Source organism: Pan paniscus, chromosome 1, assembly GCF_029289425.2.
Source record: "Pan paniscus chromosome 1, NHGRI_mPanPan1-v2.0_pri, whole genome shotgun sequence".
NCBI classification, from domain to species: Eukaryota; Metazoa; Chordata; class Mammalia; order Primates; family Hominidae; genus Pan; species Pan paniscus.
In genome coordinates this window covers 40155466-40174428 of record NC_073249.2, presented here as the reverse complement: position 1 = coordinate 40174428, position 18963 = coordinate 40155466, and the positions used below count along the sequence as shown (strand labels likewise).

The following is an 18963-nucleotide window of genomic DNA, read 5'->3' as shown; positions in this document are numbered from 1 at the left end:
AAATGAGTTCACAAAGTAAACTCAACTGTTTTTATTTCACTTCTTGATGTACCCACAGTCTACCGGCACCCTCTACCTTTGGCTTACTGAAGAGTAAGGAAGAACTGAGAGGAAAGGAATTACAGGTTGCCCTATTTTTCCTTCTATGTCATCATTTCAAGTGCTTGGCTAATACAGGGAGGTAACCTGTGTAAGAAAGGATATGATAAGTTTTCTTGGTCCTTCATGTTTCTTAAAACACCATTGTCTTCTCTCTGCATTAGAAGCAAGCTCTGGTTCAAGTGGAAAGCACAGTCCCTCAGGATGGTGAGCATTCAGTTATAGATATAACATGCTTACCTCATGCTTGCTTTCAGTATCACAAAGTCCCTTTCGTTGTGGACCCATCGGAATTCTGTGCTCATGGAGCACTGTGAACACTGTATGCAAATGAGGCATCAAGAACAGGAGCCACCCATATTGCGTGCATCTCCTCCACTCCCATCGGACAATACACAGGTCCAAGGATAAAAGTAAGTATTTCATGATGGCAACAGCAGAGCATTAAACCAAGCACAGGCCACATGCTCATGAAGTTAGCCTGAGTTAAATGGAAAATAATACAGTTTGATTTCATTTTTGCTTTGAAAACACACACATACACATATAAACACACACACACATAAACACACACACACGAATGCACACAGGAAATTTTAAAGACTGGAAGGATATACACTGAAATATCAATATTAGCTATTTCCAGGTTTTATAAATGACTTCTATTTTTTTGCTTTGTGTTCTGCTGTGCTTTCAAAATAAACTTGTAGTAAACCTGTCTACTTGTAATAATAAAAAATAGTTTGTTTATAAGACTGTTGCTTGGGAAGCCATCCCTTTATGCAGTTACAGTAAGAAGAATGTCAGATGGCCGAACAGGCCCTCCTCAACGTGCATCCTCAGGGCAAGCCAATTTCATTTCATTTCACCACTTGGAAGCGCTCTTTTTCCCCAACCCCACCAGGATGGCGAGAGAGAGGGTGCCAGATGGTGGAGTGGCTTTGTAGTCCTTTTAAGATAGCTTCATCTATTGTTGGGACAGTTTAAGCACTCAAAATTGTGTCACCTTCTAGTCTTTGCCAATAATGTTATCATTTGATATGGAAACGATGCATACCATTAAAATGGTAATTTGATTTTTAAATGTGCTTCAGCCGCCAGCGCACCCTGACTGAAGTATTTATCCTGTTTTTCCAAACCCTTTCTTCTTGAGCCACAGTAAGCGAGCTGCATGGATTAAGTTCAAGTGTGTGATATATCTTCTTCATCCTTTTTGTTTGTTTGTTTGTTTGTTTTATGAATGGGACAGGTTTGGCAAATATTCCTTCCCTAGAGGAAGCCAGGAAGTGAACTCTGGTTGTTCAGATTTTACTACCTGCCATACTGTCTTATTCATCAGGTATATCCAAGGCACCTCTCACAACTTGCAATATAGTAGATGCTCAGTAAATCTCTATTAAATGAACAAATGGTGTGGCTTGCATAAATGAATAAAGTCAGTAATTCACTTAGAAAGCATACCTATCTAAAATTTCTCCATTACAGTCCCAGAGGCAGAACTGAATTTAATTAGAGACAACATAGAAAATGACATACATGGTGGCATCTGAGCAATAGGGCCACTCAACTCAAAAATTTTCTACCAAGATGCCTAGAATTCCACCAAAAGATATGCATTCCTTTGGGTTAAATCACTTCTGAAGTCTCCTTTTGAAATTCAAAATCCGCAGGAGAAAACACCATATTAACCCTTTATTGTCCGGTACAGTTGAGCTTACCAGTTAACTAGTGTTTACTTAGGACTCTAGAGAGCGAGGTCTGTGACTATATCTGGATGACAAGGAGGGGTCAGGCATCCATGGTGGTGCTATACAAGGCAGATATATATATATAGTCTAGGATAGCCAGAAAGTAGCACGAACACTCTGTGGGGCTAGAAAAGAGAAAGGGGGAAGTTAATTAAGGAGTCATATGAAGAAAGAAAGATGTTGAGGAAAAGAGAGATTAAGTGAATTTAAATAAATTTCACCTATTTAAAATTTTCCCTTGGGCTGGCTTTCCTTTCTATTAATTCCTTCTGGTGATGCCCCAATGCTGGCTGGCCATTCACAAAGCTCCTGACCTTTTAAGTAAATGCATCCCATTTATTCTATGTTTAGTGTCTGAAAGGGATGGTGGAAGAGGTTGATAATGGGATGGTTAAAGGAATTAAGCACTTGTAGAGTTTTAACCCAGACCATCAAAATGCAGTCTTGATCTAGGCATTCAAAGTGGGTATTAAGTTCAAGATCTGACTCTGGAGATTTCCAGAATGAAACAAGAGGGAAAATGGGACAGCAGAGAACAGAACTAAATGAAATGGATTGGAATTGAAAGGAGTGGTGTTCAATTCTTACAAGGAGAATATAAAATTTCAGCCATGTCACTAGCTCACGATCTCATCAGTTAGTTGAAAGAATTAAGTATCTTTGAGAATAAATCTTAGAGAAGAATCCATTTAAAAAAAAGAAGATGATGAATTAGCTGTATAAAAGATTTAGGTTCAGGAAAATCTAGGTTATTAATGGATGTTGGCCATGGGGAGATTAAATAACGTTCCTCTCCTTCAATTTGTGTTTGTTTAATGCAGAAATTGGCTGGGCAGCATTACTAAGCCTTCGTGATAAAGGGAAGTTTGAATTCCAAGAAACATGTCACCCATCTTCTCTAGTCCATGTTCCTGCCAACCCTAGTTCAGCATCCAAATTTGTGAGAGGTGAAAAAAAAATGAAAAGTATGAAAACGTGATGTAATTTTCTTCCTTGTTTAATTATGAAAAGGTTGCTTTACTCTCCTTCCTTTCTACATTGTGAGCCTTTAGGGAGGAGTAAGGCATTTTCAACCTGCTTACCCAAGCCATTATCAGAGTAGATTAGAGCTAGCAACCTTGCATGCAAATGGACCAACTTGACAAAAAAAAAAAAAAAATTGGAATTTAGATAGCAACAAATAAACTGTATTGAAGGCTAATTTCAATGCTTTGCCCTTGCATTGATGGAGCTGAAACTAGGACAGAGTTATTGAGTTGTTTAGCTGCATTCTCTCTCCTTTAGGACTTATTATACACGACTCCTCTCTCTCAATCCTCATCTGCCCTCCATGCACAAACACACCTGCCCCAGCACAGATTCTCTGTCTACTTAAAGCTAACAGTTACCATCACTCCACAGATGTCATATGATCAAATAACTCTGCTTATGACTTCAGGGCACAGCCAGATACCATAGGGTACTTGTTGGAACAAGCCATCTCTTAGTCACATATTTCTCACCTGCATGCCTTTCAGAAAATACCCCAGGCATTCATTTTCCAGATGAATTATATCTGTCATTCTCACCAATTTCTTTCTATATCCCCTCAACTCTCGCCAACTCCTTGTCTACACCTCTGAAGACAGCTTGTAGCAAAAATGCACAGCCAGCAAAATTTGCCTTTGGGCTGTCTTGTTTGTTCCTCCACCATGTCCCCATTCTTGGTGTCCTCTCAATCCTTCCAATCTACAAATATGGAATATCTTTTCCTTTCGTATGTGTGTCCTCTTCAATTTCATTCATTGGTGTTTTATAGTTTTCATTCCAAGATCTTTCACTTCTTTGGTTGTTTTTCCTACTTATTTTTTGTAGCTATTGTACATTAGCGCACTTTCTGGGTTTCTTTTTCAGGTTGTTCACTGTTGGCATATAAGAAGGCTATTGATTTTGTATGTTGATTTTGTATCCTGCAACTTTACTTAACTGTTTATCTAAGAGTTTTCTGATGAAGTCTTAAGGTTTTCCCATATAGAAGATCACATCATCTTCAACGATGATTTGACTTTCTTATTTTCCATTTGAATGCCCTTTAGATTGAATATGACCAGTTGCAGTAAGTTTAAGCCAGTTTTCAACTGGCCAAAATTGGTTTTGCATAGCTATGACAGGCCACAACCAGTTTAGACTGGTTCTGACCATAGCTATGACAGGCCACAACCAGTTTAGAGTGGTTCTGACCATCTGTAATTGGTTTTGGCTGGTTTGGGCCAACCTCAACCTGTTCATACCAGTTCTGCCAGGTTATGGCTGGTTCTGATAGGCTTAGACCAATTACACCTGGTCACAACTGGTTTAGACTAGTTATGACTGCCACAGCCACTTTAGACTGGCTATGGCTGGCCTCAACCAGTTTTGCCCAGCTTTGTCTGCCTGTACTTGGTTTACACCAGTTCAGACTGATTATGGCCTGTTCCAACCAAATCAGTCCTGTTTCAACTGGCCACAACCACATTAGACTTTCTCTTACGAGGTGCAATTAGTTTAGTGTCATATGGAACTGGGAAAAGCTGAGATACGGAACAAGCCAAAAATGCCCACTTTCACTACTTTTTTTCAACATAGTACTGTAAGTCCTAGCCAGAGCAATTGGATAAGAAAAAGACATAAAGGGCATATAAACTGGAAATAATAAAGTCAAATTATTCTTGATTGAAGATTACATTATCTTATATATGGACAAACCTAAAGACTCTATCAAAAAATTCTCATAACAGATACACAAATTCAGTAAAACTGCAAGATAAAAAATCAACATACAAAAATCAATAGCCTTCCTATATGCCAACAGTGAACAATCTGAAAAAGAAAACCAAGAAAGTGCTCTAATGTACAATAGCTACGAAAAAGAAGTAGGAATCAATTCAACCAAAGAGGTGAAAAATCTCTAGAATGAAAACTATAAAACACCAGTGAAAGAAATTGAAAGGGACACACACAAAAAAGGGGAAAGATATTCCATGTTTACATATTGGAAGAATCAATATTGTTAAATGTTCATATTACTCAAAGTGTTCTATAGATTCAGTGCAATCCCTATCAAAATATCAGTAATATTCCTCACAGAAATAGAAACAATAATCCTAAAACTAATACAGAGCCACAAAAGACCCATAATAGCCAAAGCATTCTTAAGTAAAAAGAACAAAGTTGGAGGCATCACACTACCAGACTTCACTATAAAGTTATAATAGCCAAAACAGCATGGTAGTGGCATAAAAAAAAAAACATAGAGGTCCCGGCGCCACTCGGCCCAGAGGGACCGGTCCACGAACTGGACCGCCGGGACCGCCCGGCCCGGCCCGGCCCCTGCCTGCACCTCCCCGCGCCGCCCTGCGCCCCGCCCGCGAGGCCGGGCCGAGCAGCCAGGTGCGGCGGGTAGGGGATGCCGTGGGCGGGGCCCAACGGAGCGGACGGAAGCACGGGGCGCGGGGCTGGACCCCCGGACACCCCGTCCCGCGCCCCCACCCCCTGTAGGCGCCGCGCAGCACCTACCTGCGCCCTCCCGGACCCCGCGCGCTCGGCGCCGGTGGGGGCTTCTCAGGTGACCGCGGGGCCGGGGTCGCGGGCTGGGCCCTCCCGGCTGACAGCAGCGCCCGTGCCCCGCGCCGGACTGGGGGCCGAGGCCGGGGCCAGGGTTGGCCGGAGCGCGGAGGGTTGGGGAGGAGAGGCAGGCCGCCCAGCCTACGGGTACCCGGTTCCAGCGCGCGCGGGAGGCTTGCAGAGGCGGCCGAAGGCCTAGTGACAGGCGCGCGGCGCGGACCCCGGAAGCCCACTTGTCAGAATTACCGGTCAGCTGGGCCGGCGCCGCCGGGGTCTGGGGTGGTCCCACGAGTCTGCACGTTGCTCCGGGACGCAGGGGCTGCGCCCAGAAAAGTCATTTTTCTTCTCTGGGAGGGTGATCATTTATAGCATTGATTTCCCAGATCTAGTAACATGGCAAAAGTTGCTGGTCTAATTGAAGCAAACAGAGAACTCAAGGTCTTCATAGACCAGAACCTTAGTCCCGGAAAAGGCATTGGTGTCCCTCATAGCCGTTCACCCCTCCATCGTCAGCCCGCTCGGGAAGCAGCTCTTGCCGAAAACCTTTGGACAGTCCAATGTCAACGTTGTCCCGCAAGTGGTAACCGGTACGCCTCAGAGACCGGCAGCGTCAAACACCCTCGTGATAGGTAGCCCACACACCGCCAGCACTCACTTTGCCTCTCAGAACCAGCCTTCCGACTCCTCACCTTGGTCTGCCGGGAAGTGCAACAGGAAAGGAGAGAAGAATGGCAAGGCCTGTGGCATTTCTCCAGGAAGGTCTGAGACAAGGTGCAGTGGAAAGGGACCACTTCCTATCACGAGGTGGCGGACGAGCTGGCAGAGGAATTCAGTGCTGCCGGCAACCACATCTTACCAAGCGAGTCAGCTTATGACCAGAGCAACATCGATGGCGCGTCTACTATGCCTTAAACGTGCTGATGGCCATGAACATCTCCAAGGAGAAGAAGGAGATCAAGTGAGTTGGTCTGCCCACCAACTCGGCTCAGGAATGTCAGAACTTAGAGGTGGAAAGACAAAGGAGACTTGACAGAATAAAACAGAAAATCTCAATTTCAGATACTTATTCGACAGCAAATTGCCTTCAAGAACCTGGTGAAGAGAGAAACCAGCACGGGGAGCAGCAGGCCAGCCGGCCAACGACGCCCAGCTGGCTCATCCACCTGCCCTTCATCATCGTTAACACCAGCAAGACCGTCATCGACTGCAGCAGCATCTCCAACGACAAATTCGAGTATCTGTTTAATTTCGACAACACATCTGAAATCTACAATGACATAGAAGTGCTGAAGCGGATGAGCATGGCTTGTGGGCTGGAGTCCGGGAGCTGCTCTGCCGAAGACCTTAAAATGGCCAGAAGTCTGGTCCCAAAGGCTCTGGAGCCGTACGTGACAGAAATGGCTCAGGGAACTGGTGGAGGCGTGTTCATCACGACGGCACGTTCCATGTCTAACGGCAAGAAGCGCTCTGCCAGTGACCTGACCAATGGTGTGGATGAGATACTGGCCACAAGCTCCAACCTCAGTACAATGGCTCCGGGGTGGAGACCCCGGTGTCCTACGTCGGGAAGGATGACGAGGAGGACGACTTCAACGAGAACAACAAGGACGACTGACGTCCTCTCCACATTCAGCTTCAGGAAAATGTTTAGGGAAAATAAACTTTTTTTTTTCAATGTGGGTTTTCTGTTTCCTTTAGGCCTACTCCTAAGAAGATATTGGTAAGCCATTGAATTTAGATATGCACCTCCGATAAGCAAGGATTGTTTACCGTGGGAGCAGGACGTGCTGTGGATCTATGTTTTGATACCAGTGTGCTGATGCCCAGCATTTATTTACTTTTTAGGATTTTGTGTTTTCATTTTCTGTTTTTAAGTGCAGACTTAATTTTTGCCCCTTAACAGTTTTTGCTGAGTTTGCTGAAGAAATTGTATTTCATCCACATACATGAAAATAAAACGCCCTCCTGTTGTGGATGGTGAGCACCGAATGCCGTTGATTTGTCGTGAGTTTGGACAGCACCCACGCTGGCTGATAGCGAGACTCTGCGGAGTTGTCCATTTGTTCAGTGGTACGGTGTCCAAGAACCCCAAGCAAACAGCAGAATTCGACTTTCTAAACAATAAACACCATCAACCTTACTGACTTTATTCTCCCTTAAATTATATTGACTGTTGTGATTCCATCAAGTTTATACACTCTTTTCTCTCCCTATTTTGCAGCGACAAATTGCAAAGTGCTTTTGTTTGTTTTTGTTTGGTTTGGTTAAAGCTTATTGCCACACTGGTGCAGCTATGGAGACTGTCTGGAAGGCTTGGGATGGTTTATTGCTTATGGTAAAATTTGCCTGATTTCTTACAGGCAGCGTTTGGAAACCTTTTATTATATAGTTGTTTACATACTTACAAGTCTATCATTTAAAGACATGTACTGAAACAAATGTTGTATTTGTTTCATAAGCATCTTCCTGTAATCTATTATAAAATTGAAATTAAATATAGGGAATGTTTTAACAATTTTTAACTCAAAATTTGTCATTTTTAATAGTTCTTTTTTTATAAAAAGAAAAAAGGAATTTAAGGACAGGCAGTAGTCTTTTAAAATTTATTCACAAAATCCATTAACTGCACGGTTGCTATTAGCTGCCTGTTCTAAAATGAGTCTTTTTATTGAAACAAACTTTTCTGTAATATTTTATGGAATATAAAGAGACTTTAATTGTTTGACTTGTTTAACTTGGCGCTGTTGGTTTTTATTAATGAAACGTGCATGGGCATCTAAAAAAAGATAAAAAAAAAAAAACATAGAGAACCCAGAAATAAATTCACAAATATACTGTTAACTCATTTTCAACAAAGGCATCAATAACATACATTGGGAAAAGGATAGTCTCTTCAATGAATAGTACTGGGAAAACTGGATATGCTTATGCAGAAGAATGAAACTAGACTCCTATTTCTTGCCATATAAACAAATCAAAATGGATTAAGGATGTAAATTTAAGACCTAAAACTATGCAACTACTAGAATAAAACATTGGAGAAACACTCTAGAATATTGTTCTGGACACAGATTTCTGGAGTAAGACCTCAAAAACACAGGCAACAAAAGCAAAATTTGACAAATAGAATCACATCAAGCAAAAAAGCTTCTGCACAGGGAAGAAACAACAAAGCCAGTTTCAACTGCTTTAAACATTGAGCAAAGACTTGAGTAGCCATTTCTACAAAAACAATTTGTAAATGTCCAAGAAGCACATGAAAATATGTTCAGCATCATTACTCACAAGGTATAGGCAAATCAAAACCACAATTCACGAGTTTATTTTTAATTTGAGGACCTCCAATAATCTACGGTTTGCTGTTCATCATGTGCTGCTACTGTTCTATGAACAGTCATGAGCAGTCAGCGCTGGACACTGCTGTTTACCCCTGAACACTGCCCATCCTAACCAGGTGAAACCAGACATAATGAGTCAAAACCAGGAGAAACTAGCTAAAAGCTAGTCTAAACTGGCTGAGATTGGCTTCAACCAGTTGTGACTGGCCCCAGCCTGTTTATACCAGTTCTTTCTGGTCTAGGCTATTTCCAACTGATTTAGATGAGTTTTAACTGGCCACAAATGATTTAGACTGACTATAACTGGATACAATCTGTTTAGACTGGTTTCTTCTGGCCACAATTAGTTTGGATTGGTTATGAACGACCATGACATGTTTAGACAGATTGAACATGGAACAACTGGTTTAGGCTGGTTTATACCAGCCACAGTTAATTTTGGCCATTTCTGACTGGTCTTGGTCTGTTCCAAATGGTTTAGACCCGTTTTGACTGTCCCAAACTAGTTTGGACCTATTATGACCAGCCACAACTGGTTTAGACTGGTTTTAATAGGGTATAACTGGTTTAGGCCAATTTTCAGTGGCCACAGTTTGTTTCTGTGTTTCTCACTGGTCGTGGTTTTTTACAACCAGTTTTGACTGATTTCAATAGGCCACAATAAGTTCAAACCAGTTCTGACTGGCTGCAGACAATTTAAGCTGGTTGTGGCTGGTCACAACTTATTTTAATTGGCCACAACTGTTTTAGAACACCTATGCCCAGCCTCAGTTTTGACTCATTACTCATTTTGACCAGCTGCAATTGGTTTATGCCTATTCTGACTGGTCATGGCTGATTCTGACCAGTTTAGACTAGTTTCAACCAGTTTAGGCTGCCTCTGATCAGCTGCAATTGGTTTTGACTGATTTTGACCTGCCATAATTTGCCTGAACCAGCTATGATTGGCTGTGACTGGTTTAAACCCTGCCTAGACCATCCACAACCAGTTTTGGTGGGTTTCAATCAGTCATTGATGATTCTAACCAATTTCAACTGGCCACAACTGCATTAGACTACTTTTGACCAGCTGCAAAATATTGATGCTGGTTTCAGCTAGGCTCAACTGTGACTTGTTACAACCAGTTTAAACTGGTTCTGATTGATCATGGCAGGCTCTTACCGTTTTGACTGGTTATAACTAGCCACAAATGGTTTAGACCAGTTCTGACTGGCTGCAGCTGGTTTAGGCCAGTATTAAGTGGCCCACAACACCAGTTTCTAATGGTTATTGAAAGGCATGACCAGTTTAGAGTGGTTTGAACTGGGCACAACAGATTTATGCTGGTTCTGATCCATTACTGCCTGTTCCAATTTATTTTGACCAATTTTAATGGGTCACAGCTGGTTTACACTGGCTATGGCCGAACCTAACTGGTTTCAACTGATTTTGACCAGCTACAATCAGTCTATGCTGGTTCTGACTAGTCATGGTTGGTCCCGATCAATTTGGAGTAGTTTCAACTGATTGCAATCAGTTTAAATTTAGGCTGTGATGGCCCAACTAGTTTAGGCCAGTATTGACTGGCCACAGCGGGTTTGGATTGGCCTTTTCAAAACCTGAGCTGGAAAGGACCCATGCTGGTTAATTATTCATTAGTGTGATTGCTTTTATCTCAGACATTTGGGTTTAAAGCCCAATGAGAAGTCTTCCTTTTGTACCCTCAAGGACCTTTCTAGTGCTAGTGATGGGATGGAGAGGAGAGGTTCTCTAGGACTCTGAATTATACCTCCCTAGGTAAGTTTCTCCAGGTATGGTGTGAGGACCCTGAGCATCAAAATCACCTAACACACTGATTAAATAAGCAACTGGACTGCTTCTCCCCTGCCAACCCCCAAATACTACTGAATAGGATTTGTTGGGGTGAGCACAGAAATCTATCATTTACTAAAACCTCCTGATGATACTGAAGCCCAACAAGGTCTGTAAACTTATCCTGGGACAATCAGTGTAAAACACTGTGCTTGCCTAGCTCTTTAACTCCCTTCTTGGTTACCCAGCCCTATTTCCACATTTTCCAAATGGGAAATTGTCCCAGAGCCACTGTGTGACTTACCAAAGATCACACAATTGGTTAGCACAAGAGAGAGCATTGGAAAGCAAGCTTTCAGATTCCAAAACCAGGATTTTGCACCTCAAACTTAGTTTAGGGAGGGTGACACAAACCTAGAGGGTATTTATAATAAAATGACTGTCGAAACTGCCTAACCACAGAAACATATCTTTCAAACATGCTTCAAATTATCATTTAGCACATGTCCAAATGATCAGAAAAATTTCTTAGACCTCACATGGAGACTTCAGGCAGATATTCTAACTTTCCATGAAGTATTGAGAAACTCTACAAAACCCCTTCATTTCCTGCTACTATTCCTATGATTGAGCACATCACATCAGGGCTACATCTCTGAGCCTCTTAATATTAGAAATCCCTTTACTTTTACCTATATGATAGTATTTAGTTGGGACAGTGGAATTTGAATGTAATCAAGACCAGAAAAAGAAGCAACATGAGCTGCCTTGGTAAAGAAGTCAAGATTATGGACTTCAAAGTTCCTGAAAGAGATTGTTTCAAGCCAGAAGAGGCCAGGATGAACTACAGAGTAGAAAAAGATTTCAGAAACAAAGATTATGTCAGTGATGACTACAAAGGTCATGCTTATGATGATTTCTGATCATCATAAATGGGGATGACCTATTTATAGATAACAGGATGCTAACTTCTGCTGGTAAGAAGAGTTCAATCCCCTTTTGAGTCTGACTTGCTTGACCTAACCCATCTAAGACACTGCACAGGAACTTTCAATAACTATGATTCAAGGCTATATATTTTAACTTTGGATCTTCCAAATTTTAGAAAGTCTATTCTTTTATGGTACTGAAACCAGAAGTGATCCACTGGAGAAAAATAGAAAACAAGGACAGGAGAGCAGAAACTAAATTGATTAAAACTCATAGGGTTGAGTTGAGAAAAGGAAAAGGCCATTTCATTTACTTAATGAGAAATTGTATTGAGGAGTAGGTTTGGGGATTTGGTTTTTGTTTTCTGTACCATGCAGAGAGCATTTTCCACCCCCAAAAGATTTTACTCCTTGCGAATTCTAATCATCCCCCAAAGGACAATTTTCTTTGACTAAATAAGGTTTCTTGGTTGTAATGAACTGTAAAAGAGACTTATAAGCTCTTACTCACTTATGAAACCATCACAGATGAAAAACAATTAGAAGAATCTTGCTTCTCTAGCCTGCAGAAAGTGGAGCAAGAATCTACAACCTTGGGTAGGTTTTAAAGTCCAACTCAGGAATATTGGGCTTCAAGGCTTCAGGAAGGATTGAGGTCAGACAGGATGGATCCTCATCAATGTTCTTCCTGCATGTGAGAGATTCCAGCCTAGCTCATGAACCCTTGAGAAAGAACTCTGAATCACTAAAGCACCTCTCATTTAAAGAATATGTGTTCTGTGAGATAATATTAACTTGCCAAATCTGCCTTTCCAAAGGAAGAAACGTGACCCATTTATAAGTGTTGAGTTAGAAACTCCATGCAGAATTAAGTGACCTCTGGAAGTTGTCTACCAGAGTGTGGGTTCTACAGATATTTCTTCAAAGACTAAAAAGGCTTATTTCTCTTCAAAAATCTCAGTTGATTTCCCACAGCTGGCCTCAGAAGCATGCAGGAGGCTCTGGCTCTTTCATCTGGGCAAGGCTGGCAGAGGAAGGAGGAACCTTCTTCTTTCGTAGGCAGATTATGAGAATAAATTATCGCTCATGCTCCTAAGATATCTATATGGAAATAGGTGCACAGACACCTGATTTAGAAAGGATTAGAGTATTTATAACAAGTCTTTCTGAGCCTGGGAAACATAATACAATCTCTAAACAAATGGGAACTATAAAGAAATATTATTAAGCTAAACATGTATTCATATTCAGGGACAGACTTACCTCTTTCTGTTTAGATCATTTCCAAATTAAGAACAATTCCAAGCAAACCCCCACCACCTCACATGGATTCTAGTAGACAAATAGCTGTGTCTCCACAATACCAGGAATATTGGAGACAGGCAAATGTTGCATGTCCAGTTTGAAGGGTGATTATACGAATTGGGTCACTCTTGTCATACCCAACTAAATCAGTCAAGAAGCCAGGGTGGGAAAGCACTTGGAGCACATAACACTGTGCAAAGAATTTAAATTTTTGCAAGCCTAGCTGCCGAAACTGCCTGCTGTAACTCTAAAACCAGTTAGATCCAATAGCTGCTGAAACAGCCTGCCACAACTCTTAAGACTAGATTTTACCTACCACCATCACCCACCAATCAGAGCTTACCATCTCCTAAAACTCTACCAGTGCCAAGAAACTTTCTTTCAAAACAATAAATAACATTTCCCTTTCTAATAACCCCTTCTACCATCTCTTTGCTCTTCAGACACACCAAAGACCACCCAGTCTCTAGGTATGTCTCGAATCACTATTCTGTGATTCTAAAAATACAATGTTAAGTTTAGAGATCCACCTTTATATTTTATTTTGACTTCAACATAGTGTATTATAGGTTGCCAAAAATCTGTATATTTAGAATGATCTAGATAACAAGGTCTATTTTTCCTTTTTATTTTCTTTTTCCAAACTCCCTAAAATGACACTTAGTGAAAGTACATGAAAAACTAACTGTAAAGCACCCTACAAATATAGAATGTCATAATTGCTGAGATCTCATTGCTCTTAAAAATTGATAGAAATCCTTTTAGAAACATTTTGAGTAAGAAATACCTTCTTGACTATAAATCATTAATGCTGTATATTTCTCCCCCACCCCTCCACTCTGAATGCTACAGAAGAAGCTTAAAAACAAGAGAAAATAACAATAAATTATATTACAATGTTGTTTTGAAATGAGAATTGGGAGTGTAGGGCAGGGGAGAAACAGATGGGAAAGAAATGTACCCTGAGAGGATTATTTTTGTTTAAATAAGTTCATAATATGTGAAATGCACGATGGAAACTGACAGGGGAAGTGGAAGATCATTGTTTGAATAGCATCAATATAAACACAGATGCAAAAGAAATTGGCTTGGGAGATGGAAGAGCCTAGCTTGAATAATGTTGCTATACCAATAAAAACCATAAAAAGGGGAAAATATACAGAGTGGGTGATTATTTCTGTGACGCCTGAAGATGCACATTTCCACTGATATCAAGGGGAAAGGAAAATATGCCTTAGCTATGCCTTCGTTGGCTATTTTTGCTACAGTTCATAATTCTTCTAGGTTTCACCAGATCACGATTTGTCTATCTACTGGGTTGTATGCTAAGCAGACCTCTATCTCAGAATGAAAGAGGCTGCATATGGGTCAGTCCTGGGAAATATAAAATATGGAGATGTGAAGCATGAATAAGTCCAACCCAAATCCCAGCCCTTGTTGACATTCACACTGTTTAATGGGAACCACAGAAATGTTTAGGGCAGACAGAGGACAAGGACAGCCATCCTCACTCCTACTCACTGCCTACCCACTCCTACTGTGCTCTAGGGAGCCCCTTCTGTGCCTCTCTTTCTTCACTACCTGCCTATGTTATCCTGGGGAGAGAGAAAGATATTTGTTAGTCATATAGTAATATTTATCAAGTATATCAGTAGAAAGAGCAACTGCTCCCCACTCAAACTTTTTAGTATTCCACTGGCTTGGCTGAAAATCTTTGGATTGCGTTCATAAAAAGTAACCATGGATAACAACAATAATAATAATGACAGCCAGTTTGTATTAAGGACAATATAACTGGCAGGCATTGTGGAATGTACATTATCTACATCATCTCTTGTAATCCTCACAACAGCCTGTGAAGTAGGCCAATTACTCGCATTTTGCCAATAGGAAAAATGAGACTCCAAGAGGTTTAATAAATTAATGAAAGTGGCACAGCTATTAAGAGGAGCTGGATACAGGTCTCCCAAAGTTTAGGCTGGCTGCCTTGACTCAATATTCATGGTTAATATTACATGCATTACATTACTTGAGGGATGTGGGCAAAGTTCACCCTAACCCCAATCTCCATTTTAGAGTTTCCTGAAATGTCATCATTAATAATTCAGCATTTTGTATTAAGCATTACTCGCTTCTTGCAGGGCTTATCTTGCAAAGGACCAATGTCAAAAAAAAAATACCCATCTACTTTCCTTTGTGACAACTAAGACACAGAAAGCCTTGGAAAATGGAAAGAGCAGAGGATGTATTAAAGGGTGGCGGTGGGGAGAGAAGAGAAGGCACTAAAACCAACCTCTACCTATTTTGTAATTGTTTTTTGGGGGCGAGCTTTGTGAGGAAGAAGGAAAGTAAAATATGGCAGAAAAGATTTCAATTAGGTATAAAGCATTCCAAATATGAGACATTGTCATGGCCAATAGCAGGAAGCTGAGGAGTGTCCTTCCCTGGAGACTTTCGAGGTGAGGGAGGGATCTCTAGAAGAGCATCTTGCACAAGACAGAAGATGGACAAGATGATCTTCAGGGGAGCTCCCCATGCTGCTATCCAGTGTGCTGGTGCTGAGCTGATTGGCAATCCTTTCCAAACTTTGCGAAATAGACTCATCCTGTTTCGTCTTATTTCTGTTATCCTGGACAGAGGCAGCAGCTCTTGTCTGTGAGAAGGGTCGTTGTGGAGAAGCAGTTCCCCCGTGATAAGATCCAGGAGGAAGAATAAGCAGGAAAGAAGGGGTAAGGCTCCTCACTGTTGACAACCAAAAGGGGCAGATGCTTCATAAAAGATGACAAGCAATCGCCTTTACAGGGGGTGATAATATGTCTGGTTGATCTGATGTGTGGCTGTTCTGCCACTGTTGTCTAAACAGAAGCAACTCCATTAAGAGACTCAGGATGTGCTCGGCAGTTTTCTTCTTCCAAAATATTATTCTTTTGAAAAAAATATATTCAAAATATTATTTCTTTTCACTAGTTGCAATTTGTTGTTCAATGAACAATGATGGGATTTTATTTTAAATCCTTTTCCTTTTTTTTTTTTTTTTTTTTGCTCTTTGAGAATGCTTAAGAATGTGCAGCTCTCAGCCCCAAGCATATAGACTTATGTTTTAAGTAAAACCAGAAGAGTTGGAATAAAAAATAAATAAATCAGAAAAGCACTTTTTCTCTGCTTTAAGAGAAACTTGCTGGAAACAGAAAGTCCCTTTGAGGGGTCAACTCATCCATCTTCTTGAATTTAGGCAAGAAAAACTGACTCCAAAGCTGGATGAATCCCACTTTGTGCAACCCTCAGGTTCCATGCTTGCCTCTCTGCCTCTGTGTCATTGATTTGGGTTGGTCCTCTTTGAAATGAACACTGGATGGCTTCAGATATTTCAGCATCAGCAGCCTTGGTTCTGACGTGATAATGGTGTGATAGAGTAACAGTTTGAGATGTTACCTGGCACACAATTTTTTTTTTGAGACAGGATCTCACTCTGTTGCCCAGGCTGGAGTGCAGTGGTGTGATCATGGCTCACTGCAACCTTTACCTCCTGGGATCAAGTGATCCTCCCACCTCAGCCTCCTGAGTAGCTGGGACCACAGGTGTGCGACATCAGGCCTGGCATGTGTATGTGTGTGTGTGTGTGTGTGTGTGTATGTGTGTAAAGACAGGGTCTCCCTATGTTGCCCAGGCTGGTCTCGAACTCCTGGGCTCAAACAATCCTTTTGCCTCAGCTTCTCCAAGTGTTAGGATTACAAGTGTGAGCCACTGTGCCCAGCCACAATTTTTTTTTACCTCCTTGTGTCCATCCTTGCTCCAGCTGTTGACAAGGGGCCACCTTCAACCCCAGAGCTAGAGAACAAAGATGTCACATTGTCAGCTTCTGAAATAAAGTGTTTGAGATTTCTGATGTAAGACAGAAAATATAAGAAAAGGAATTACTCTAAGTAGAAACATCTCTGCCCCAACTGTTTTCTCCACATGTAAAAGAGAGAGGAAAGAGTCAGAGGGGAATCCAGGAAGCAGAGATGTGGATTCCTCTTTGTGTCTTGCTCCCACTACCCCCAGATAATTTGAAAGAAGGGAGTAGAACAAGAATCACTGTTTTTCTGGGGTCAGAGAGAGACCTATGTCTTCAGCATAGAGAGAGAGAGATGCAGAGAGACTCAGTCTTTAACATTCCTTCCAGGGACCTTGGTGCCTTTGGGCATGTGAACAACAAAGCAGAAAGATTGCAAGGCTATGCTGGGGCAGTGAGGACCCCTGAGTGCCCCCTTCGTCTTTCCAGGGTCTCAGAAAGACTCAGAACCATGTGATCTTCAAGCTCGCAAGAAGGATGAGGAAGGGGTGATGGATGCACAGGAACCTGAGAGTCCAAACAAGGAAAATGAAGAGTAACCCTATGAGCCTGGATGGTGGAGGCTGCAGCAAAACCACAAATACTTCAGAGAAGGCAGCTCCTAAAGGATTGAGATGACCAAACACCTTGTGGTGGGGCAGTTTGAAAGGGGCTCCCTCAAAGACCAAACATTCATGTTACATCCCAAAGGACAACAGATCAGGATCAAGACAGGTGGACCCTGGGAAATGGGCAGCTCCTGTCCAGATGACACCATGGTGGGGGACCATTGCAAAACCACCTCCTCTCCAGCTAAAACTCTGTGCTGCGGAGGTGGGGAGGGAACAAACTGAAAGGGAGAATTTTTTCAAATCTATAGTGTAACTGAATCCTAACCCCATTTTCCTGAGAAGATACTACATAGGAGTAAATTTACTCAAAAGTGACTAGATTAAGTTTCTGCATCAGGTGGAATGAGGGCTTAGGTTCAGATAATTGGCTTTTAAGAAGATGAAGAAACTTATTTTTGTTCACTTGAACCTGTATTAGCGAAAATTCATATCCAACAAATAGGTTACATTCCATGGAGATACTTATATTACACATTGTTAAGAAACAATGTACATAAGGATTTCCCAGCAGAATCATCTGAGTTCCCATTACTAGTGCTAAGCCCAGCACTTCTCTGTGCCCAAAAGGAAAGAGTTGTTCAAATAAACTCTTCCACTCTGAGCTAGGATTGCTATAGGAGATAAAAGTTCCAGGCTCAGTGTGGCTAGCTACAAGGCACCATCTCATTAGGATTCTTTCTTTAATTAATTATGCAAACAGGTTATTGATTATTAATTAGAACATTTAGTGATGTTATTAAGAACCCAGAAGATAAATCTTTTTGACTTGTATTTAACTGGTAGATTGTATAAGCAATAAAGAGTACATGAGCAATAGCTGCATAATTACATTTTATGAATAGCAGAAACCTGTAAGGGATGTGGAGAGATTTAATTGACATTTAACAAGATAACTACAGCAAATTAATTAGGAATTATCTGCTAAAATATGAATTAACTTCTAATAATATTTTAACCAGCTACTCAGTGATGCTAGTGTCTTCTTATTGTTGCTAAAATACCTAAATAAAATATCCTGCTAGTTAATATGATAGTGCTAATTTGTCTCCCAAATAATCAATCAAGTTTTATTGAGATTTATTGTGTAGCCAGGACATATTAGAGGATAAAAAGAGGTATGGCATGTGGTTTCCCCTGTCATGAGACTCACAGTGGGGAGTTCTGGGGAAGAACCCAGCACAAGTGACTGTTAGGAGCAACCTAACTTTAATGTGTTTGCAAAACCTGACTCACTTTGTCTCTTGAAGCCTCAGTTTTCTCATCTATAGAATGGGAAATGTGTCTCTCTAACTCAAGGTTTGTGGTAAAAATGCCTCAGTGCCTGCTACATGAGAATTGCTCAATAAATATTGGCTTAGTTCTAAACTTACTATATGATCCTGAGAAGAAAACAGAATCAACAAATGCAATCCACACACAGACAAAAAGAAGGATTCCTGGATTGTTTCATGAAGCAGAGTTTGCACACCTAGACACTGGAATAACCTAATGTCCATAAAAGAGGTAATGGTTAAATAAGTGGTTATTCATACTACAGAGCCGTCCACATCAGATAACAAGTGTGAGGCTCCTCCAAGTAGGCTAACATGGATAGATGTTCAACAAGTTTACAAAATGTAAATATATGATGCCATTGATATTTTTAATTGGCACGTACAACGTAAATTCTACAGATACTTAATGAGCATATATAAATATATATGAAAATGTAAAAAAAAAAAAGC

The 18963-nt window shown here is 41.1% G+C and overlaps 1 pseudogene; it reads left to right on the top strand.

Moving 5' to 3' along the window:
• The first annotated feature begins 5822 nt into the window (after positions 1-5822).
• On the top strand, positions 5823-14964 carry LOC129397266 (transcription factor Dp-1-like; annotated as a pseudogene).
• Positions 14965-18963: the final 3999 nt, after the last annotated feature.